At 35.7% G+C, this 26796-nt stretch overlaps 1 long non-coding RNA gene across 1 annotated transcript in view; it reads left to right on the forward strand.

Annotated features, from left to right (window-relative positions):
* The window catches only part of LOC123615789 (uncharacterized), a 160442-nt gene extending 145533 nt beyond the window's left edge, over positions 1-14909 (forward strand). The window contains exon 6 of the long non-coding RNA XR_012503205.1: positions 14233-14909. This is a non-coding gene — a long non-coding RNA (uncharacterized LOC123615789). The remainder of the gene's footprint in view (positions 1-14232) is intronic.
* The last annotated feature ends 11887 nt before the right edge of the window (positions 14910-26796 follow it).

Raw genomic sequence — 26796 nt, forward strand, 5'->3', positions numbered from 1 at the left:
TAGGAACATTTAGCTTAAAAATCAATGAATGCCAGTGATGACTCTGTTTTGACTTAGAGGCTTGAATATATGTATAAAAACAGATTTTATTTACATTATGCTCTGTACTTGATTTTCTTATCACACATAAATAATACTTCTCTCTTTTTGGTGAAGTAATTGAACAGACCTCACAGAGAAGAATGAGAATTTTTTCTTCTGTCTAAATGGACTGGAATATGGTAACACATCCTTCTCCATCTAAGGCTCTTTCTTTGATCCTTTTCAATAAAAACTTCCCACTGGCCTCTCTTCTTCAGAGTCTCCTGGTCCTTCCAGCTCTGCCTTTCACTCAAAGCTCTGTATTCAGTTCTCACTTTGGCACCTGCCTGTATCTGTGGTCAAATTGCACCCACGCCCTCATTCACATAGCCCTTTTAGAGAAACTGGACCGGCTTACAGTCCACTAGACCGCCACATGCCACACGGGGGAAGTAGGAAGGCTCTCTGTGCCCTTTGTCCACTGGAACTTTCTTCTCCTTTTTGGGATAGCTACAGAACAAAAGCATTTCTCTTTGTTCACTATCTATGTTTTGGGGGTACACTTTCTATAATACTAACAATATCTGTATCAACAACAGAGATCATAGCACAATGAAAACTCTTTTTCCTGTCCGCATAATTCCAAATAATGGTAAATTACATCATTGGTATCATATCCAGCAAAATTTGCGATCATAAGATCTGATTTTAAGTGTATTGGCTTTTTGGGGGGGAGGGGGAGGTAAATAGGTTTACTTATTTGTCTATTTTTTTAAATCTTTAAAAAAATTTTTGTAATCTATTTTTAATGGAGGTCCTGGGGATTGAACCTAGGACTTCATGCATGCTAAGCATTCATTCTACCACTGAGCTATACCCTCCCCTCCATTGGTTTTGCTATTTATTAATTCCAAGCCCTTAGGGGAGTATTTTAATCTCTGTTTGTTTCCATTTCTTCATCTTTTAATGGGGAATTAACTTACAATAGAAAAAATCTGTTAAAAGTTTCTAGCATGGTGTCTGGACCTGGATAAGCATCCATCAGAGCTCAGTCCTTATAATTCTATAGGTAATAGAAATCACTGTCCTTTGAGTCTGTATTGCAGTAATTGTTTATCATTTTTCTTAAAAAATATTTTAATAGAGAAGCTGCTTCAAGTCCCGGTATTTATTATAGTTGCTGCATTGTTGGGTAAATTCTTCTTTGCAAAAACCGAGAGTCCCAAAAACCTAGTCCCAATTCATGGGAAATTTTTCGTACTAACCGTACATAGTCATTGTACTCATAGTCATTGCTATTTTGTGTAGTTAATATGAAAAATTTCCAACAAATGATAGTAATGAGTTGTGGACTGCTCTTTGGGATTTTAACCTTTTTATTGTAAAAAAAAAAAAAAAAGGCTCAATCCTATTCTCTCCTTAAAAAAAAAAATCCACTGCAGATTATGTCTGGAAGCTGAATTTCATTAAAGCAATGTTTCCACCCATGGACCATCCAAAACAATCCATATACCAGGGCCACACCCTGGGAAATTCTGATTCAGCGACCCTGAGTGGGGTTTGGTAATACATAATTTGAAAACACTCCAGAAGCTATTATGGTGCACATTTCTGATTGATAAGAGCTGAATTAAATCAGTGCAGGGGAGCATGGGCTATTACAAAGCTCAGAAGGTTTCTCAGTATCATTCTTGATTTTTGGATTCTTGTGCAGTTTCATAAAGATGAGAATAGAATTTTAATTGAGGCTCTATTTCCATGGGAACAAGAAACCCAGTGCTCCTTCCTGTTCCCAGTTATGTCTGTAACAAAGTATCCTATTGTTCCCTCCAAACTGCTGCAATGCAGTGAACACTACTGAAACCATTTTTCTGCTTTACATTGCCCGTAATAGAATACAGCTTACAGGTTCTTAATTGTAGATAATGGTTTGTCTCTGTGAGATTTTCCATTTCCTTGGATTGTCCTCATAGACAAAGAATTTTAGAGCTGATGCCCACCACTGTGATTTTACAAATAAGGTCATTGAAATCTATGGTGAATAATGACATTGCCTAAGGTCACACAGGTGGGTGAATTTTTAAATCTTTTTGAGGGTATACTATATGTAATTAGCTCTTATTTTTCTTGCAGCATGGAGAAATGAATACATTTTATAAAAAGCAACAAAAAGAAAAATTGTCAAAGTACAACAGAACTGTCAGCAAACTTCAAAGCATCCAAGATATTTATTATACTTCACAATTCATAATACTTATCTGATTCATTTTCGTACAAATCCTCTAATTAAAACAAAACCTATAGGCAATTGGGAAAGTGTAAAGCATAATGTAATACTGTTCTGTTTTCCTCTTATCATGAAGAACATCTTGTTGGTCATCATTCAATCACAACAGAGCAGACAGAGAAACTTGGATTTTTTATTACTTAATTTCTAAGCAGTAGGTTAAATTGGTGAAACACAAAGTAATACATGAGATACTTGGTAATAGAACCCAATTTATTTTTATATAGTTTTTCATAGACATCCTCACAAAATGCTTGTCGGAGAGTGAGTTGTGAACAAACAGATATAAGATGCTAACATTCTTTTCCTTTTTTTTTTCTTTACATAATGTTGAGTATATTCAAAAAAAGATTATACTTACTATCTGTAGGTATAAAAAATAATATAACAAACACCACTGCCAGCTTAAAAAATAGAAAATTACCATTATCTTTGAAGCTTCTTATTTGTCCTACACTTACTCTATTCTCTCTCCTTCATTGGAAATAACAAATATACTGAATTTGGGGTTTATCATTCCCTTGTTTTTTAATAGTTTTGCCATATACAGGCATACCTTGAGATATTGTGCATTTGGTTACAGACCAACCACAATAAAATGACTATCACAATAAAGTAAGTCACATAAATTTCCCAGGGCAAATAGAAGTTATGTTTACACTATGCTGTAGTTTATTTTATTAAGTGTACAACAGCGTTTTTGATATCTAAAAAATGTACATACTTTAATTTAAAAATACTTTACTGCTAAGAAATGCTAACCATAATCTGAGCCCTCAGTGAGTCACAATCTTCTTGCTGGTAGAGGATCTTGCCACAATGTTGGTGGCTGCTGAGTGGTCAAGGTGGTGTTGCAGAAGGCTGGGGTGGCTGTGGCAATTTCTTAGAATAAGACAGCAATGTTGATATTGTTAATGTTGATGTTAATGTTGATATTTTGACTTCTTCCTATGAATCAGCAGTGTTCTTAATGGCACCCAGAATGGTGAATCCTTTCCAGAAGGTTTTCAATTGACTTTGCCCAGATCTATCAAAGGAGTCACTATGTAAGGCAGCTAAAGCTTTACAAAATGTATATCTTAAATAATTCGAGTTGAAAGTCAAAATTACTCTTTGATCTGCAGGCTGCTGAATGCACGTTGTATTAGCAGGCATGTAAACAGTGTTAATCACATTGTCCATCTCCATCAGACATCTTTGGTGACCAGGTGCATTGACAGTGAGCAGTAATATTTAGAAAGGAATCTTTTTTTTATTTTTTTCTGAGCAATAGTTTTCAACGGTGGGCTTAAAATACTCACTAAACCATGTCATAAACAGATGTGCTGTCATCCAGGCTTTGTTGTTCCACACACAGAGCACAGGCAGAGCCCTAGGATTTTCAGAGTGACAAATGAGCATCACCTTCAACCTAAAGCCAGCACCTGTATTAGCTCCTAACAAGACAGTCAGCCTGTCCTTTGACGCTTTGAAGCCAGGTGTTGACTTATCTTCTCTAGCTATGAAAATTCTAGATGGCATCTTCTTCCAATATAAGGCTGTTTCATCTCCACTGAAAATCTGTTGTCTAGTGTACCCACCTTCATTAATAATCGTGGCTAGATCATCCAGAACACTTCCTGCAGCTTCTACATCAGTACTTGCTACTTCACCTTGCACTCTTATTGGAAATGGCTTCTTCCCTAAAACTTATGAACCAACCTCTTAGGAGTGGAAATGCTGGATCCTGGGACATGTGTACTTCACCTTACTAGATATTATGTTTTTGTTTTGCAAAGAGATTATAGCAATTAATATACTTAGCAAATCTGTATGAGAGTTCCATTGCTCCATAATTGGTGGTAATGACAATTTATTACATTACAGTTTTAATTTGCATTTCCATAATTCTTAATGAGATTAAAACTGTTGTTAATGTTTTGTTCATTTCTGCTTCCTTCTTCAGAGAATACCTATTCAACTATTTTGCCCATTTTTCCACTGGAATGTTTGTCTTTTTACAAATTAATTTATTGCAGTTCTTAGTATAGTCTGCATTCCAATTTCTCATCAGTTACAAATATATTCTAATTTACTGCTTGATTGTAAATTTGAGAAGGGTCTCATTGAATAAAAGTTCTTAATTTTATTGTAATTGTATTTATCAAACTTGGTCCCTTTTGGGTCTTACCATAAAAATATTCTGTTATTTTTTCTTCAAAAATTGTTGTATCGTTCACATATGAATCTGAATCCATATGAATATATGAATCCATTTGAACCATATGGGTTTGCTTTTTCTGTATATTTCACTTAGCTTTTTTTCCTAAGTGGACAACCAACTATCCTAGTAACACTTGTTGAAATATTTGTCATTCCTTTACTGAATTTTCACATCAGTTCTACTAATAATTGAATATTCACTTATGTGTGAATTTGCACTGGACAACAGAATTTATAGCCAAAGAGCAGGGTGTGGTGGAGGGGGGGCGGGTGTCAGTGAATAGAAAAATCATTAGAAACATCAGGGATTGGGAGGTTCTGGCTAAAATGACCTAATAGGATTCTTGCTGAAGACACTCCAGAGTGATAAGACATCAGCTAGGAGATGATGGAGGATGAAGAATTTGATCACAAGGGCAATCAGATATTGAGGGGGCGGTGGTGTTCTTGCTAAACTTGCTTGCAGAGTTCTCATTGAAACTGGATTTTATAAGAAAGTGCCCAGATGGGCCTGAGAGATGCTCATGAGTCTGACTAAAGTTTGATCAAGCAAAGAATCTTTAAGTCTTTGCTGCCCATGTTTCTTCTGCATCTTATTCATAACGTTTTTGGGTTTTGATGTATCTTGTGTGTAGGTATATTTCTATCAGTTTTGTGTCTTTGGAATTTTCTCTCTCCACATTCTTTGAGAACTCTGTTGCAATTCTGACATTCATGGTTGTTCAAGTTGAGTTTTTGTGTAAACCCAAGAAGTGCTTTTCACATAGTGATTACAGCATTCTCATAGAGCTATCATAAAATAGGGTGTTCTCAAGGTGGTGGTAAATTTTTTGAAGAAGAAAATCTTTTCCTACATTGTAACAATCACATTTGGACTCGCAGTAGAACTGGAAAGTTTTGTGCTTGTTTCCACAGCATGCCTGAGAGCAGCATTGAGCCACTTCACTTTAAACCAATTCTGTGCCTTTTTATTTTCTTTGTTGACAACTAGGTAGTATGAACTATGCTGCAGACCTCTGAAAAGGTGCTTGTGCTTTCAGCATCTCAAAAGAAAAATTTTCCCCTCTATATAATTACCAGGCTTGGAAATATGAATATTTCCTGCTAAGGATTGAGGTTGGTGGGGGATGGTGTACTTCCAGCTCATCTTTATACTGATTTGTTCTATCATTTTGGTGAGACCTTCGGTTTGACTTCCCATCTTGGGCTGGCCCTAGATTTTGTTTCCCATCTGATTATGTCAGTAATCTATGAAAAAGTTAAGAGCAAGTCACAGAGACATCACATTCCACAGGGTTAAAGACTGCTTCTGTGTTTGCTGTGTCTCCAAGATTCCTACTTTCTAGTTTAGCCTATGTATGCTTACATTTTTAAAAATTGTAGCCATCATTTGTAGTTGTTTTCAATGGAAAATGGAAACCAATAATTTATTTATTTACAGGAAGGAAGATAGCTGATATTTTTAGTGAAGTAAATAGAAAGAGGGACTTCAAAAAAGATATTTTGTTGCTAGGACTTAAGCTTCAACTAGTTGACACAAACTTCTTAGAATCACAGTCTGTTTTTTTTTAAAGGAGGACTTAATTTTTTGAGATAAAATTGGTCAATAGCCATTTATAAAAATGTATGCTACACAGAGCAAGTGCTGAATATTCGTTAATTGGCTTTTCTCACCAAGATTACTCCACACCCCAAGTGACTATCATATATTGAAGTAAAATGTAATGTTGTAAAATGAGTCTGTAAGAAGAGGCGAAAGACGTCCCTTGAATATAGGAAATGTTTCTTAATTACGTAGGAATTGCTTGATTGATTTAGAATGGAAGAATGATAGACTTCTGAGATCCAGAAGGGGCCTTAGAGAAAGTCTGACCCCACTCTTTCATTGTACAGGAGAGTAAACTGAAAACCAAAGAAGCTGAACAAATTGCCCAAAGTTACACAACTCAAAGACAGAGCTAAAGCCTGAGCCCAGGTCTTCCACTTCTAAATTTGATCTTTGGGAGAATTCCTCGCCAGTTCTATCATGACGTGCCAAGTTCTAGGTGGCCTAGATGCTTGCCAAGAAAATTTGTTTACCAATGTCTTCCCTGGTACTTTGGGGCTTACATGAATGCCAGTTACCATGATAGGGGAGCAAGCATAATTTTTTATTTTTAAAAGTTTGCTTTAAGGTCCCAAACCAGATAGTTAGTAGGTAGTAGCCATGTCTTTAATGGAACAGAACTTTAGTTCTGTTTTTCAAGTATGACTGTATTTTTCCAAAATTCACAAGGAAAGTTATGAACTAAAACATGAGAAGTGTTTTGGGGAGTAAACATGCAGAGATTTTGGAGTCATTACTATTTATTGGATTATTTATTCATCACAAGCCTGTTAACCAAAAGGCAGATCTGGAGGCAATATGATGACTAAGTCCATGGTGACCTACGAGGAAAAACTTGGTACAGATCTGATGCCATGAGAACCCTCTGGAGACAGAAGAGTCACTGAGGCACTTCAGAGTTTCCAGAAGTCCGAATATATTAATGCGGTCATTTATTTGGGACAGACTGTGGATCTACTCCCATTTGGCCTGCATTTTGTTTTTTTTTGTTTTTTCCAGTAATAATGACTTTTAACACTTTCTAAGGGATACTGGTGGACTACAGGCACCTGATACAGAGAACACATGCTAGTTGAGCAAGACCTTCAATTTCCACTTCTGATTGAGACTGAAGTTACCTGTCCTACACATTTCTGGCCCCAGTGGAATGGCTGCCAAGCGTAGGGTTGCTTTCTCTGCAAAGACTTTACTGACTGGTTCACAGAACTGTTGATATTTCAAGAGCTTGAGCACACTGTGCAACACTTAGGGTCAACTCATTTTTACTGATTACCTACAAGTACTCTGCTGACTGCTTTCATATATTCTATCTCATATAATTCTGAAAACTTTTGGCACTGTCTCAATTAAACAATAAGGAAAACATAGAAATACTACCTTTTGTCAAATTCACAGAGCCAAGAAGGGGCAGAAACAGTATTTGAAACTGGGGCTCTCATCCCAAGTTGTGTCTCTAATCATACGTCAAGCCACCTCTGAAAAAAGATACTCCAGTAAGACCAGTTATTAGTTTTTGTGACATTTTAGTCTTATCTTTTGGAAATTTTGGAAACAAATTCTTATCACAATTACAGATGACAGGCAAGTTCATGTGACAATGCTAATGCCAAAGACCGACTACCCTGACTGAATGGCAAAGAAATTAATTGAATGTTTGTGAAATGAACCAATATTTACTTATATTATTCTTTTATATGCCTCATAATGCTATTTCTCCCCCCTTTTCTAACAAAAATAGTATACAATTCATATTCCACACCAATGTGGAGTTTTACCCAAGAGTCTTTTATCATCCAAACTTTGACTCTTTTGTATATGAAAGGGAATGAGGAATGCCTACGTCAAGGGACAGACATAAACTAGGGTTGTCCTCGGGAAACCAGGAGGTCTGACCTGAGCAGTAAGGGATTTTGCCTTTCCCTGATCTGGGTTAGAATTTCTGTTCTGTAACTCTGCCTGGATTTCTTATTTGACTTTTGCATTTTCATCCTCTCCACTGCAAATGAAAGCTCCTTAGGGGCAGATATTAGATCTTACAAATCTTAGTATTTATTTTTCAGTTCTTTGTACACATAGTTCATGGCAATTGTAAGGGTATAAATATACATTAGTTGATCAGGTTATCTAAAATGAGACTTTGCTATACATTGTGTATAAGCTAAATTTTTGAGGTAGAATTTTGGCCAGATAATCAAGTAAAGAAATCAAGGTTAAAGTGTATCAGTGTATAAGGGGATAAACTATGAAACTGCAACAAACAGCCTAGTGCAAGGAACACATTGTTCAAAGTAAATCTACTTTGAATTAATGTCATCTCACAATCATGGGAGACCAAAAGGAAATTTCCAAAAATGAGAGACTTATGTTTTGATGTGATAAAATATGCAGGCTGGAGCTCTTTCACATTTGCCCAAATGTATAAATCATTTTGAAATAGTCCTAATAACTGTATTCAGAATATTAAAATGAGGCATAAAATAATTGTTGCTTACCCAAGACTATTGAGCATAATGATTGCAAAATCAAAGAACGTTGTTTCCTGGTAGTCAGTACAGAATTAATCCTGAGAACTCACTCCTTTTCTTGTATGACGTTTTGACAAATGGGAAGTAAGTGAAAGGAGAGAAGAGAGAGGAGAAGCAAGTGTAAAGTATTTTTTTTTAAATTGTTTTTGTTTTGGTTTGGTTTGGTTTTAACCATTGGAGATCCTGGAGCCTCAGAGCAAAAATCATTGACTCACATTTTCTCCTTTTTATCATAATAAATTATAATTTCATATATGTACATGATTTTTTCAATCTGTTCCATAACTACAGCATTTACTTCAGCTGTGTCTTCTGAAAGTTAAAATATTTAAATGAAGTCAGAGTTTAAAAAGGCATATTTCATTCAATTCACTTTAAATTATTCCTTTGATTCTACAGATTGGGTGTTGCTATTCAAAAGGAGAGAAAACCTTGGAAACTGAAGGGATATTCATTCAAGAGCAGACAGTAGCTGATTTACTTTATCTCCCAAGTGATGTGGCTATTTCCATATGACACCAAGTAACTGTTTGAAAAAGGGAGAAAAATCAATCAATTACTTTTCTTCTTTAGAAATGCAATAAATCAAAAACTCAGTTTTTTTATTTGTATGTTTCCTGACAGATTTATTGTTAGTTGAGTTTTGTGATCAGTTAGTCATAGTGCAGCAAAAGTTTTAAATTCTTACTCATACATTTTGCTTCTCTGGAATGACAAATTTCTTCTCTTATGGAAGCTTTTCCATGGGTGACAGTTTAACCTGTGACAAATCTGTGACAGAACAATCTAAAAATAGTGTTTACTAAGCTGGTGCTTGCACTTGAGAGTTTAAAAAGTTATACAGTTGGATATTTCAAAATTTTATTACAATGTCAACAACTCCCTGGATCCATCTCATTTATTTGTTTGTTTGTTTGTTTGTTTGTTTATATCTTTAAGGATAGCTCAGCATGTGGCACATAGTAAATGTCTAATCTGTCTTTGATGGTGGAGACTTTTTCAAAATACTCAGTTTTATATCATGAATATTAGACCTTAAGGAAATAAATTCTGGAATATTGGATTATCAGCTGAAGACATAAAGTAGGGCAATTACTTTCCCAAGGATTCTGATTAACATAGAAATTGTACATAAAGTGAATCCAACATCTTCCACTGAAGAAACAAATAGGAAAATTAATATGAGTATTAAATAAAATATTTCTTTCCAATTTAAATAAAAGAATCTTTGCCAAATGGAGGGCAGGAATGAGATGGAGATGGAAGGAGTATGCTGTGTTTTCTGAATAAAGATAATCTATACTGAAGTAATTTTTTCTGGTGCTTTTAAAGTTGTGGGTAAGAAGCTCTGAATGCAGATACACACACACACACACACACACACACACACACACACACACACACATACATATATAATATATATTAGAAGTTGCTTTCATTAGCTTAAAGAAACAAATTAGTCTGTATACATTAAGAATTGACAACAAAATGATAAGTTAATAAAAGGTTTTGTGTTCAAATAAAATTTGGGACCTTTGACAAATAAAAATATTTAAACTTATTTTAAAGCTGCAAATTGCTCCTAGGTGCTTATTTTCTAGAGGATTCCCCCCAAGACAATTACTAGTTGTTAAAACTGTTTTGTTCTTTTAGTCAAGAATTAAGTAATTGATATTCAGTCCAAGTAAGAAAAATGCTCCAGTAGATTTAACTTAGTTAAATATGTTATTTTATATACTTCTCTTCATTTTTTAATTCTTAGGGCCTGATTACTTAAATTATATTTTCAAGTTTTAAAGAGTGAATAAACCTCTCTTAAAAGGCACATTTGCAAATTTTAAAAACTTAAAGGAAGCAAATACAACATTTAACATTCTAATCATTATGAGGACTGCCTTTCTGGGTTTCCCCTGCCCTCAGGAAAAAGTATACCATTATAGAAAATCATCAAACCACAAAGGAAGAGAGCAAGAGAGGGAGAAAGAAACAAAGGAATTACAAAGCAACCAGAAAGCAATTAAAGATGGGAATAGTAAGTCCATACCTATAAATAATAGCTTGAAATGTAAATGACCTAAATTGTGTAGTCAAAAGATGTAGTGTCCAAAAGGATTAAAAAAAAAAAAAAAAAAAAGGAAACGAATAAAACATAAGAGAAAACATTTATGACTTTGGGTTAGGCAGAGACTTCTTAGCTTTGACATCAAAAAATATGAATCATAAAAGAAAAAAATGATGAATATCAGTTCATGAAAATTAAGAACTTGTTTTTCAAAAGACACTGCTAAGAGAATAAAATATGAAGCATAAACTGGGAGAACAGGTTTGTAAATCACATATCTAAGAAGGAAATTGTAGCATATATAAAAAACTCTGAAAACTCAGTAAGACAACAAAAACCTAATACAAAATGGATAAAAGATTTAAAGAGACACCTTGTCAGAGAAGGTATGTGAATGTCAAATAAACGCATAAAAAACATTCAACATCATTAGTCACTGGGGAAGTGAAAAATAAAACCACAATGAAGTATGACTATTTACCTATTAAAATTTTTTTAATTAAAAAGACTGACCATACTGAGTGCAGTATGCAGGAAGTGGAGGAACTGTCATAGACTGGGAATGTAAAATGACACAGCAATCTTAGGCAACACTTCGGTAGACTCATAATTTTAATTACACACTTACTGTAAGACTCAGCCTTCTCACGCCTAGGTATTTATACAAGTGAAATGAAATTCTGTGCTCTCACAAAAATCAATGCACAAATATTTGTAGTGGCTTTATTCATAATTGCTACAACTGGGTACCACCCAAATGTCCTTCAGTTGGAGAATGGAGAAACAAATCTGTCACATCCACACAAAGGAATAAAATTACTACTCAGTGATGTATGAACTACTGATACACACGACAACATGGATGATTCTTAAATGCATAATACTGAGTAAAAGGACCCAGAATCAAAAGGCTACATAGCCCAGAATCAAAAGGCTACATATTGTGATTCCATTCTCATGATAGTCTTGAAAAGGCAAAGCTGTAGGGAGATAAAGTAGGTCAGTGGTTGCAAGGAACTGGGGGCTAGTGGAGGGGCTGACTACAAGGGTCATTGGGTAATTTTTTGGAGTGAAGAACTATTCTGTATTTTGATTGTGGTGATGGTTACAGGATGGTATGTGTGTCAAAACCTGCAGAGTTATATTTTACTAAAAAGGGTAAAGTTTATGTAAATTATACCTTAATATTTTATGGGTGACAATAAAAAAACAAACTAAAAGATCAGCATATGATGGCAAATTGCTTCCCTGACGAATGTAATTCTGAATACACATGAAAATTACCCCTCACTGATTCTGCTCTTGTTGGATTCCAACTCAGCACTCCGTAATGCTCCGGATAATGGTTCCACCCAGTGCTGACTCATTTGTACTTGAGCATCTAATTCCTCCATCCTGGGCCTGACTTGAGACACTTTGAGGATAAACTGAAGGGCATGTGATATTAACCTAGAGAAGTCCAAAGGCCAATGCAAAGACAAACAATGTTCCAAAACTGTGGGACTGATTTAGGTCATACACAAGGAAAATCTTCCCCACAGGTCTCTTCTAGGAGACTCTAAAATCATTGCAGAGGAAAGTATAAGCACTTTCTCAGAACTCAAATGAAAGAGTACGGGCATCCGCCCACACGAATCCTTGCATACATCACGTACTCATGAATATCTCCTGGGCACCAGGCTCAGGCAGGGCCCCAGGAACACTGATACAAAAGCTAAGTGATGTTCTATCCTCCATAAAAGAAGGAAAAATGGGGTATACAGCCGTGAAAATAAATCCACATGCAGATAACTCAAATTACTGCTTTTGCAAGTGCCAGGCTGACACAGTCGTTTGCAGAGATTTCTCTCCCAACAGAATCAAATGTTGTAAGTACTTTTAGATAAGCATACATTCAGGAAGGAAAGGGACTCAGGTTGGCGGGATGAGAAGTGTTCTAAGAGCCAGGCTGGCACACTGACTGCATGTGCAAATATGTATTTAATTCTTTTCATAAGACCATCTATTTCTTTTAACTGTTTCTCTAATTAGGGGATTAATACAATCCAGCTGACAGCTACACTACACTATCTACTTTTCTATAAATTATGTATAGAAAAAGTCACACACTGACAAACATAAGATTTTGAGATTAAAATGTTCTGTGATAGACGATGTTTCATGCAAAGTTAGTTTATTTAATGCATTCTCTTGGAACCTTTTTAACGTCCTATTGAAATTACACTTTGCATAAACATAAATCATTCAGTTAAGTCAATTAATGTGGAGTATAGAGCAAATGAGAGTCCTAAACTGCTGTTTATGGGCACGCTTTTCTGTGTTTATGGCTGTAATTCTCACAAAGCACAAGCCTGTAGAGCCATCACTTCAGGAATCTGGAAATGTTCTGGCATCTGCTGTAAAGAAAGCAGTATCTATTCATGTTTACAGCAAAGGTGTGAGCTGAATTCTAACACAATGCAACCCAATCTAATCTCTTTCAACACATATGTCAGGGGACACCGTTCCAATTCTCATCTAACTTTCATCCTGCAAGCACACAGGCTCATGCTGATGCCTCAGAGGCACAGACTGACTTATCGAGCAAAGTTAATGTCCTACATACGTACTTATCAAATAGTTATAGAACTCCAGGTTCATGGAAGGCTAAGGTAGACAACGTGGGGAAAGGAGGAAGGGAATTGTCATGTGCTGGGCACGATTCTAAGAAGGTGCTTCTTGTATCATTCACATTAATTATCACAACAAACCATAGAAAAAGCTATAATATCATAGTAGATACACTATCCTCATGTCATATGTGCGCAATCTGAGTTATCTGCAACCTCTGTGGTGTTCATTGAAGGACAGCTACAAGAACCAGGAAGCTCTTCTTCCCAGTGTCCCTCTAACCCTAACCCATCCTTCCAGCTACTCCCCTAAAGTTTCTGAGATTCAGTGACTGGCTCCATTGGATTCAGGCAGTGTTCTGCTGTGTTGCCCACTCAGGACATTAGCATGACCTAGGATGCTTGTAAAAGATGCAAATTCCTGTGCTCCACTTACGTTTGTAAATTGCTAGGATTTGGGATTTGGGAATGAGAAACTGGATTCCCCATAATCATAAATTATTCTATGTTTTTCATAACACCTTGTTCATGTGTTTTTAGATAATAATGAGTGACCATAACAATATACAATGAATCATTTTTCTGTGATATGATTATCCTAAACATTTCAGTGGTTTTCTGTGAAAAAGAGGTAACAATAAATACATGGCCACTAATTATTCTTAACAAACATATTGTGTTGAGATTACATATTTCAGTAACTCACAAAAATGTTCTGTACTTGATATAGATTTTGGGAATAGAATATATTAAAATATGGGAACACTGACATGAAATAAATATTATACAGATGCCATTAAAAATGGAAAGATTATACCACAAATATTAAATGTTTAAAACTGTCATTTTAAAATGTAATTTTAAAACATGTGATGTATTAATTGTCCCTTCTGATAGTCTTTATTTTTGTTTCTTGACAGATATTCTGAATGTAGAAAAGTTTCTTTCATTTTGGTTGAATTGTTAAGAAGGCATCCAAAAGCTGCTTCAAGTTGGGAAATAAGGTCCATATACTGGAAATAATCGATTTTCCTCTTACCAGGAAAATACTTCATCTGTTTGCCCTGATTTATTTGTCTGTTTCTGACTGAAATCTATATTACTTTCATTAATCTATATTCACCTAGAACAAATATTCAGATACTGAAAATGCCAGGTAATATTGTTGAGTGATACTCAAATGACAAAATATCTGCATCTCCTAGTAAGATTAATAGCAGTGTAGTAAATCACACATCAGAACATCAGAAATGACTAACTTTGTTTCCAAAACTTGTTATTTTTTGAGATACTACTCATAGAATATATACTAAGTACCTTGTGCATAAACCCATTAATATTTATTTTAATTGCAAGAATGACTCGCTCTCAGCAGCAGACAGGACCATGAATGCACACTCAAAATACAGCAACAGTTCTTAGCAAGACTGGCTGATGAGATCATGACCACTGAGTTGTTTCTCTTTCTCTTCCTGTCCTGGTTCCCAGAATGGTTGACCTTGACTTTCAGCTCTAAATGTCAATGTTTCCTAGTGTCCTTGACTTGAGTCTTTGAACTGGGAGAGATTTTATTCCCATTGTTAACCTTTAATCTTTAGAGAGGAATTAAAATACTTTTTTTTTCCCTGTGTTCTTGTCTTTTTGAACGATTTTTCACTGTATTGGGGAAAACATACACACTTCCTGAGAAACATCAAGAAGAAATTCCCACATGGAAACACTACCTCACATCAGAGATTGCAATGGACTGAGTCTGGGGCAGTACCTGATAGTCTGCCTTTTTAACAAGCATCCCAGGGAATTCTTAGGATCACCAAAGTTTAAGAACAACTGGATTGGCTTTTACAGGTATTTTTTCATTATCTCTAGGTAGGTTAGTACAATAAATTATTTTCAATTGCTATCACCTCATAAAGACTATATAGTTGGCCCTTGAACAAAGAGGTGATTGGGGGCTACCAAATCCCCACCCCACCCTCCACAGTTGAAAAAATCTGTGTATGAATTTACAGTGGGCCCTTTATAGCCAAGGTTCTGTACTCAAAGATTCAACCAACTGTGGATTCACCCAACCATGGATTCAACCATTGGTGGACTATGTAGTACCATAGTCCATATTTATTGAAAACAAATCCAAACTTGCATTGTTCATGGGTCAACTGTCTTACATAATAGCTCTAATTTAGGGCAGAAAGCTGAAGGATTTTGAAGGAACTGGATTTCTAAAGGAGGTCTTGGAGGAGAAAGGGTTAGTTATGAGACCAGATCTAGATAAGAATTTCCTTGTGGGTGCTCTGGCCAACTACAAAGAGAACAAAGCACAATCAATAAGATGGAAGAAGTAGAGGGGAAGTTTATGTGAAGGAGAAGGAAACAGTGAATTGCAGATCGACTTAAGGGACCTCAACACTTGCCGAGGATTTTTTGACTAAAACTGGGAGTTTGGAGAAGGAAAGAAGTTGAGGGTCTCAGACTGTAACTGCTGGTATGTGAGGGCAGCAAGGAGCTGCCCATGGGAGGGAGCTTTAGCAGTCTGGGTGAGCAGATGTTTGGTCCATGGGGAAGAACACCATCCTGAGATCATCACTCTGGAAGTCAGGATTTGGAGTTGGGGAGCTTCATCGAAAAGGTGGCCACCTAAAGGTGAGCAAGGTAAGCTTTATCAGTGAAATGGTACTGGAGAATCTGGAAAAAACTGATAGATTAGCCAAATTCAGTCAGAACAGCACGATGGTTTGTATCCCAAAGCTCCTTTTGGAAGGTGTTTTGAATCCTCTTTTTCTGCTGCAAATGCACCTGTGTACAGATGTTCTCCATAATACCAGGAACTAACTTATTATGAACAAAGGCTAAACATGACAGGATGGATTCTGTTCTGAAAGAGCTGGAAATTTAACCTTGATGTTCAAAGTGTGGCCCATGGCCCAGGAGTATCAGCATCACCTGGGAGCTTGTCATTACAGGCAGAACCTCAGGTCCCATCCCAGACCTGCTGGATCCGAATCTGCATTTTAACAAGACACCCAAGTGATCACATTAAATTTGGGGAAACATTGGAATAGGCAGGGCAGGAGTTCTCAACTGTAGCCTGCCTCAAAATCTGCTGAGGGGTGAATTAAAGCACAGTTTGCTGGGCCTGGGCCCCATTTCTAGAGTTTCTGATCCAATCAGTCTGGAGTGGGGCCCAAGAATTTGCATTTCTAACAGGCTCTCTAGAAGTGGACCCTGATGCGGCTGGTCCAGGTGCCAAATTTTAGGAATCACTAGTCTAAGCAATGCAAACTCTGTTATAGTCCTCTCATTTCCATAACTCTTTGTTTGTTTGTTTTTTTCATTTTTAATTAAAAAAAAAAACTCGGTACTTCCATTACCTGGTTCTCATATTTTATTTCATTTTATGCCAGCTGTAGCTGACTCTTGATGTTTCTTTCCATTTGGTTATAACTGAGATTTAGTTATAACATTAGGACAAACCTTGGGATAGATGCCCCACCTACAGACTCTTATAAGGAGATCTCATTTGTCTTAGGTGATTCTTCAACCACAGGGTTCTATCCTGATTCCATATGGCCCTGTTAGCTATAGCTGATTGGACAGGGGCAGGTCATGAGACTCATGAACAGCCAGGCTACAGATTGAAAAGTAGCCCATGGAAACAATTGTAAGAAAATCTCTATTCAAATAATGAAAATGGTGAATAATTTGACTTATAAAATTCCTTCACTTGGAAATTCCAACTGGCTAGGTAAGGAGAGAATTTTTTAGGTTGCAGTGCATTGTGAGGGAAAAATGAATCATGAAAATTTCTGGCTGGCACACTTCCTTACTGACACAAGATCCTCCAAATCTCTTTACCTCCGGTTTGGGACTAGCAATATTCCAGAGGGTGAGCCCCTCAGGCTAGATCTAGAATAAGGACCATCCAGAACAAAGAACCACCTTGATTCACAGCAGAAGTGTAATACGAGTGAGAAATTATCCTGTATTTTATTTCTCTGAGATTTGAGAGATAGCCTCTCCCTCTGGTATAATTTAGTTTTTCCTAATACAAAAATAGATACTGGTTCTTGTGGGGAGGTAAGTTTGGAGTAGAATATTCTTTCTGGAAAAATTGCTTTTCATTACCATATATTTAAGATTGAACAAGGAATTTACAGGTTATGACTCTATAGATTATGCAAATTTCCTTCCAGATTATGACTCTTCAGATTATGTGTTTTAAACTAAAATTGACTGTTTCCATTCCCTAGGTGAATGCAAAATGAAAGAGGTTATATAATTTTGTGAACAAAGTTGCTTATAAAACTGACTCTAAAATGCTTACAGTTGAAAGTGGCTTTTATATTTCACTTTGATATTTTGAACGAATATGTCATTAGGTGAGATGCAGTTGATCTAGATCTGGAATTTCTTTTAAAGATGTTCCCCATTTCAAGATACAGTACAATCAATGCAGATACTTGAAACAGTGTCAACACTGAATGAATATGACTTGGGCTGTTTGCCAATTTCTTTTGTATTATCTCTATCCAAGAGATGGTCTTCCACACAGAGACAAAATAAAAGGATGTCTCAAGGTTAAAACATTCATCTTCCTCAGCCAGAGTACTGATGAAATAGATTTCTATCCTATATAAGTGTTCTCTGAAAGCACTATTATTATTTCATCTCTATTCATGAGAACTTTAAGAGACAAATTCTGGAAGGAAGATACCTTTCTTTATGTTGGCTTCTTTAAGGCTCAAAGACTTGTTGGATTGCAGGACAGAATTAACAGCAGTTCAAACACTCCATCTGCAGATGATTGGGGGGTAGGGTGGGTAGGGAAAAGGGCTTTATTTCCCCATGAATTGTCATAGGAGGAAATGAAGCTTGCTAAAAACATATCTGCTATGAAACTATAACAGAAAAGAAAAAAGAATACTTCCATTTTTCCAGACTTGATCATCGTAATTCTCCCAAGAATGCTATTATGCTGAGATTCCTGCAGAAATTGCATAATTGGCCAATATGTTTGAGGTGTAGGTGGCATAATTTTACAGAAATTATTATGGTTAGTACTGTGGAGTAATTGAGTCGTTACTTTTCTTTTATTTTCTTCCTTTAGTGTGTCTCATCTCACAACAAACTCTTTAAAAACTGTGCAACCAGGGGAAATGAATCTAATATGGCTGGCGATTTAGAAATGAATTTTTCAGGAGATGGGTATTGACTTATTAAAACATTTATTTTATTAGTGTTTCCTGGGATAACAATTAAAGGCAATAAAAGCTTTAATACTGCTTAATAGACACTCACATGTTTGGAATAGTAAATATGATTAAATTTTGCAAATAATTATTTAGGAACAGTGCATATTTGTGAAGGATTATTATTTTGGATTTCTAGTAGATAACATAAAGCAACAATATTTTAATCTAACAATCATGTCTTTCAAGCATTTAGTATTATGACTTCACAGATTTACTAAGTAAAATAATACTAATTTATAAAAAATAGCTCTAAAAAAGTAAATACAGGAATCAAAGTAGTGGTTATCCAGATGTATGTTAGCCTTTTTTGTACTTCTCCCCATGGTTTTGTTACCAAAAGCATGTAATACCTTTGTAATTTTAAAAAGTAATAAAGAAAATAGAAAAACCACAAAACAGAGAGTAAATGGAAAGATAAAGTATGCCTTACTGCATTTGTGTTTGATAAGGTTTGCCTGCTTTCTTTTGTTTCTCACTAGGCATAATTAAAATCATTACCTATAATATCAACTCAAATACAATTTTCTGATTTATGATTTTTAATTCATTCTTATTATTCAAAATGAATTTACTAAAGCTCCATGCGTGATTTTTTTACACTTTAAATCATTTAATATTTAAAATAAGCTTGAACACGCCCAGTTATACAGAGAATATGTTATCTTTGCCCCCTTAAGTTTTGCTGAATTTTTAAAATTTAACTTAGCCTCTCTGTAAACATGCACAATATTCATTTTTGCCCTTTAGAAGAACAATTTGGGTTATGAATATTTTGGAAAGTGGTTCAGCTGTTTAAATAACAATAATGGATTTTCCTCAGCAATTTTGTTTGTTGGAGTTTAATCATGCTCTCAAGCACACTTAATTTGTGGATTAGAGCTTTTTGAACAATACAATCACAAAGACAGTTACAAAGTGTTACAGAAATTATTTGCAAGGCAAAGAACAAGATGGTCAGCACAACTGTTCCAGGCAGTACCAGTGAAGCAGATGTGAAGGATACGTGAACAGTCACCAACAGACTGTTTACAAACTTGGTCATGTATTTTTGCATTCATTTGTTTGAAAATTGCTTGTTGAATACCTACTCTGTTTCATGCAGTGACTGTGCTAGATCTTGGCTTTATATGGATGAGCCAGTGTAGACATATCCCTACCTCATGGAGCTTTCAAGAATGAATTAGGCACCAGCCATGCTGAACATTGGCAAGGAACAGGCTGCTCACTAATATGCTCACTTCTTTTTGTTCCCACTTATTCAACTGTGTCTTTATTAACATCATAGAGTTTGTTCTTAAACTTGATTATGCCAGTTGGACTCGTTATTTTAATTATATAGTTTTCATAGTAATTCAATTAACTATAGCTTGAACAAACATAATCTGATTGCAAATAGAAAACTGTCTCTCTGGTCTACTTTCTGCAACCTGCCACCCTAGCCTCTCCCAACATATTTCCACGGTTCTGAGTTTACTCACAGCAGTGTCTCTTTCATGGCTCCAGATCCTGTTGGAAAAACCATTGATTCCTACTTACACTACATGACCCTGGTCTATGGGTACAGGCTAAACCATATCCTCTAACCCAGGAGTGACAATGTTTCCTGTTATGGCTTATTTCTGGGTTAATGAAACCACAGGTCTTGACATCACCTATGCATCTAGTTTTCTGTATTAATATCTCACTGTTTTAAATACTTATTAGGGTTCCTGTTTTCCTTGGTCGACCCTGACAAAGACAGAGCTTAACCACAAATGCTTTTGAATTTATGCATGTTCACTGATTATTATCCTCTGCTGCCTAGGGTTGCTCTACTTTCAGATTATAATTCAATGAATTGACAGTCGGTGGCAACAGGAGTGGGGCAGTAAGTATATTGGTACTCCAAAATGGGAATTGCACTCAATTCAAAGATTCCACATTGATGGGAATACTACACAGGGGGCGGGTCATGGATCCTTAGATCAGTGACCCCAGCAGTCAGTATGGATCTGTTGAATTACAAAGCAAATTTATCCATGGTACTTGGAAATTAAGAGAAGTGATGGTATGTTGATGGTTGTTGTCTAAGCCTTTTGCTTATTGTGAAATCTGGACAAGATGTTTAATGTACTCAATTTGTCTTCGATATTTTTTAAACTTCAAAAGATGCTTTGGAAATGACTAGTGGGAGAGGAGAACAAACAAATGTGGAGGAGTAGAATATATTGTGCAAGATTAGAACTTTACTAAAGGTAAATGTGCTTAATCTGTTGGAAGTAGGGAGAGGGTTGCTAAGAACGTGTAGTCAAAGCATCATGTAAAATAAAAGCAAAAATAAACAAGTGGGGCCTAATTAAATTTATAAGCTTTTGCACAGCAAAGGAAACCATAAGCAAAACAAAAAGACAACCTATGGAATGGGAGAAAATATTTGCAAAAGATGAAATTGACAAGGGCTCAATTTCCAGAATATACAAATATCTCATACAATGTAATAAGAAAAAAAACAAACAACCCAATCCAAAAATGGGCAGAAGACCTAAACAAGCAACTCTTCAATGAAGACATACAAATGGCCAATAGGCACATGAAAAAATGCTCCATATTGCTAATAATCAGAGAAATGCAAATCAAAACTACAATGAGACATCATCTCATACCAGTCACAATGGCTGTCATTCAAAAGCCCACAAATGATAACTGCTGGAGAGAGGCTGTAGAGAAAAGGGAACTGTTGGTAAGAATGTAGTTTGGTGCAGCCATTGTGGAAAACAGTATGGAGAGTCTTCAAAAAACTAAAATAGACTTACTATATGATCCAGCAATCTCACTCCTGGGCATATATCTAGAGGGAACTTTAATTCAGAAAGATAACATGCACTCTAATATATACATGCACTATTACAACAGCCAAGATATGGAAGCAACCTAAATATCCATTGACAGATGACTGGATAAAGAAGTTGTGGTATATTTATACAATGGAATACTACTCAGCCATAAAATATAATAAAATACTGCCACCTGCAGCAACATGGATGAACCTGGAAATTGTCATTCTAAGTGAAGTAAGCTAGAAAGAGAAATAAAAATACCATATGATATCATTTATATGTGGAATCTAAAAAAAAGACAAATGAATTTATTTATAAAACAGAAATAGACTCACAGACATAGAAAACAAACTTATGGTTACTAGAGAGGGAAGGATGTGGGAAAGGATAAATTGGGAATTCAAGATTTGCCGATACTAACTACTATATATAAAATAGATAAACAACGAGATTATACTGTATTCAATATTCAATATCTTGTGGTAACCTACAATGAAAAAGGATATGAAAATGAATCTGTGTAGGCATATGTATGACTGAACTATTACACTGCACACCAGAAACTGACACAGCATTGTAAACTGACTACACTTCAATTAAAAAAAGCATCATAATATGAATTTATTGAAAAAAATTCTATCAGTGAACCAGTGCAGACTGAATCCATGTTGCTCAAGGGTCACTTTCACTCTATCATGACCAGCAGGAAGAGGAAATAACCAGGCTGTATTTCCTTTTCCTGTTTCCTTTATTATTTGATTGGTACCAGGAGTAACCAGCAACGTGGCTCTGAATATTGGAGGCACGAGGAGGTGCTAAAAACTATCACAGTGCTAGCCTACCCAAATCTCTTTTATCATGTTCCCACCACTAAAAAAATGACAAATAGATTTAATATAACATTGTGAAAAAGCAATTTCAGCGTAAAATATTTTCCCTTTTGAAGCTGTATTTGACCATTAAATGCACACAAATAGAAACAAGAAAATATCTTTCCAGCACCACACCTAAACACAGCCATCATTAATAATTTAGTGTTTTATCTATAAATAGTTCTAATCTTTTAAACACGGAACGCAGATGTCCTTGAGTTTGTAAGCAAAAATGAGGTTGTAATTTTTTCTCTTTCTTTAAACTTTTCATTGAAATAGACAGAGAAAAAAGTGAAAATAAGTGTCCAGATCAATGCAGGTTCACAAATTGAACACAACCAATACCAGCAATCAAACCAAAAAACAGGATACTATCAGAACCTCAGAAGCCCCTTTTATTTCTAGTACCTGCACCCCCTTTCCCTGCAAGGAAAAATGCTATTATAACTTCTACAGCGTGGATTGGTTTTTCCTATTGTACTTTATGTGCACGAAATCACACAATACATATTCTTGTGTTTGCTTACTTCCACTCAGCATTGTGTTTGTTTGGTTTATCTATATTTTTACAAGTGATTGTAGATTGTCCATTCTCATTGCTGCATTCAGCTCTGTGAATATACATGAACTATTTATCTATTCTATTGTTACTGGGGATTTGGGGATTTGCAGATTTGGGCTACTTCATATAGTGCTCTTATGAAAGTTTCAGTACAAATCTTTTAGTGAATATATGCACACATTTAAATACTGCCAAACATTTTCGCACAGTAGTATACCAATTTACACCAGCACCAGCCATACATGAGAGTTTTGATTTTGACATCCTGTCACTGTTTGTTTTATTTTTCTGTTTTTTTTTTTATTTTGTTTTGTTTCCTTTTAGCCATTCTAGTGAATGTGTATTGTTATCACATCATGGTTTAAATCTGCACTTCTTTAATGACTCACTCACATACCACTTCTTGCTAATTTATATTGGCCATTTGGAAATACTTTTTGTGAATAACTTATTCAAAACTTTTGCACACTTTTTGGAAGTTATCTTTTTTTCTTATTGATTCATAGGGCTCCTGACATATTTTAGAAATTAGTTATTTATTAGATTGATATCTAAGGCTCCTCTGAAGTTTGCCTTTTTATTCTCTTTATGGTGTCTTTTGATGAACATAACATTTTCATTTTATTACAGTCTAATTTATCAATATTTTTAATAGTGATTTTTGTGTTTCACTTTTGTCCACTCCAAGGTCATAAAGATGTTTGACTTAATTTTATGCTAAATATTTTAGATATTTTCTTTTTTACACTTGTATCTGTCACCCATCTGGAACTGATTTTTGTGTATGATGTGATATTTTTTGTCCTGTGTGATCCAGGCCTCGGCAAATTCCACGTGTAAACTTAGCTGTACTTTTGAAAAATGAGAGGATTAGTAGAATAAACTGCTGTCTACATGGCCTGTAGTTTGTCCCAAGGGCATAATGAGCATTAATCATCTGCCTTCTCTCCCATCCCTTCTATATTTCTCTTACCTCTGCCAGCCCTTCATTTGCACAGATTGCCTTCATCATTTAGAGCTCTGAGCCTCTGGTTATCCTGCTTTTGTCAGGTCACAGTTGACACAGTGGTCCCTTTTCTACTGTCAGTAGACGTGGGAAGGCCAAGAGAAGCCCAATGTGCCTTAGAGTTCCAGAAATAGCCCTCCCTACTGCTGTCTTTTAGCAGAATGTCAGCTCTTTCGGAAAACTGGAGCCAATTACTCCCACTAGTATAGTAGCTCTTTTCTTTGACTGTTTGAGGAGCTAAAGTGGCCGAGTGGTAGTCCCAGCATGAAGTCAGCAGAACACTTACTGTATCCATACCGGAAGCACCAGCCACCTTTGCCACCTCCCACTCACTTCCAGTGTTTCAGAACTTCTATTCCCACAAAGGCTAAAGCTGCAGCAATAGAAAGCACAGATTCCCCAAGTGAATCCCTGAGAGTGACGGTGAGAAGATGAACCTGTGTATTTTTGCTACTCGTTATATAATACCATATAGAGGCCATTGGTTTAACATGCCTGCCACGTCCTGGAGGGCAGTGCCTGTAACTTGCAGGATGTTGTCCCCAAGCTGAACCTCTAAGAATCTATTACAATGCTCTATCGTGCTGCTATATAATAGTTACGAGGTTGGAAGAACCAGTGGGTCCTCTGATCAGCACCCATGTTTGCACCTAGTTAGCTATGAAATGGGATCCTAGGTATGATGCATTCACATAATTTGGGCATCTCCTGTTGATCAGTCAAGCAGATCAGGCCCTGGGATAGTGGTGCTAGCAGAGATAAATCCATATCTAGGATCCCCCTGTCTCTTTCTTTCTCTCTTTCTCCATGCATTTGTCCCCATTAATAGCTTCCATCTCAAGATATGGTGTGTTTTGAGAAAGATAAATACTGTGTGATATCACTTATATGTGGAATCCAAAAAGTACAATAAACTAGTGCATATAACATAAAAGAAGCAGACTCACAGAGATAGAGAATGAACTAGTGGTTACTAGTGGGGAGCAGGGGAGAGGCAACACAGGTTGGGGGCAGTGGGAGGGACAAACTGTTGGGGGTAAGACAGGCTGAAGGGTGTATTGTACAACACTTGGAATATAGCCAGTATTTTATAACCATAAATGGGAAGTAACCTTTAAAATTGTATAAAAATTGAAAATTACCAAAAAACCTTCCACGATATGGTATATCTGAGAACAGGGTCTGTCTACTTTAATTGAATGGGACAGCCTTTCTACCCTGTTTCTCCTTGTCTCTTCACCATCAGATGATGACTGATAAGAGACACAAAGGTGTGCACATTGTGTACCCACTCTCATGTCTTCATCCACATACATTTTCTCCAGATATTCAAGTCTCAGATTTTCTAAAATTATTCTTTTGACTCCTTACCAATGAACAACATCAGGAGTGGGTGAACTCTTTAATTAAAGGACCAGAGAGTAAATTTGCTGGGCTCTGCAGGCCAGGATGGATTTTTCTACAACTACTCGAAGTAACATTCCACCAATAAGTACAATACTTGCCCTTGATTTGAAATAGATGCTCTATTTCATATTGATACAATATAATTTTGTGGATAATTTTGAGGAAGCTTAATAGAAGAATGAATTTGAGGATTTAATGCCTTATTTTTATTACTTAATTTTCTTATAGTAATGGTGTATTACGGGAAAAGTTTTCCAAGTATGGAACCAACTTCCCCTTTTGAGGTAAACTATATCATGCCAATGTATTATTCTTTCAAAACTGCTACTGAATTATATTCATTAATATTGTATTTAGAAATTTGTTTCAATAGCATAAATGAACTTTTTCGCTTTTTTGGTTTTGGCACAGTGCGCATTTGACTCTGTTCTCAAAACATTTATCTAACATGTGCATTATCAACATTTTGAAAGTTTGGAAGAATTTATAATAAAAACCTTGGGATTTCAAATGTTTGCGAACTTATCAGAGTATATCTTATATAAATTTCTAATTCTAATACATTAAACACTATTTTCAAGAAAATTACATTTTAGGCCTTAAAATGTATCATATGTCTTAGATTTCTTTTTTTAATTCTTACAATTTGTAAACATAAAACAAAATCAGGGAAGAATGTTATGGTCGACTGATTGTTTTGATGTTGCTTGTTTGTACTTTTGTTTCTCCCTTGGTTATATTTTTCCAGAGAGTTTTCAATTTTGCTGCTTTCTTAAAGAAACATCTCTCAAATTTATCAATTTCATTTTTTCTTTTGCATTCCTGTGTTTATTTCCTCGTGAGTTTCATATAATGTTTTGGTTATTCCTTTTATAGACTCTAGACTTTAGTGCTTTTCTCTGCTTAAATACTGACCATACTTAAAGTGATGCCCTTTGTCCTCATCTCCTATGCAGAATGTATAAACAACTAAAATGCAGTAAGTTGCACCCTGAACTCGTTTTCTTTTTTGCCTGCAAAGGATGGCACAAATGAGCTATGTGCTTTATCACAATAATGGCATGAGTAAGTGCAGCTGTCTTTTTCATACGTGGGAAAACTGAGGCTGAAAGATGTTAAAAAACTTATTTAAAGTTATTCAGCTAGTAAGGTAGAATGTGTATATCGTATGTGTCTATATTTCTGCTTCAGGAAAGAAATCCCTTCCTTCTTTAGTTTCAGTGTTAATTGTAAATGGATCTTGTAGCCTGACCTTAAATATTTTGCATACCAATGACTGGTTTATGCAGCTATATGTGAATTCTATATCTAATGATTTTCTAGACTGAAACAATTTTAAGCAATTAAAAATTCACAAATAAGTGGAATGAAAAAAAATTAAGTGTAAGTCTTCAAATAAGGGAGATGCCATCACCTGAGAATTCATAGCTAGGGGTCTTGGGGAGAATTGTTTTGCAGAAACTCAACTTCCTTTGTTTTGAACTACTTGTACAAGGAAAGCCATTAAGGAAACTTCAGAGGAGTAATTTCCAAAACAAAATCTAAAGAATAACTTAAATTAACGCAAAT

Source organism: Camelus bactrianus, chromosome 29 (assembly GCF_048773025.1).
Source record: "Camelus bactrianus isolate YW-2024 breed Bactrian camel chromosome 29, ASM4877302v1, whole genome shotgun sequence".
Classification (NCBI taxonomy): domain Eukaryota; kingdom Metazoa; phylum Chordata; class Mammalia; order Artiodactyla; family Camelidae; genus Camelus; species Camelus bactrianus.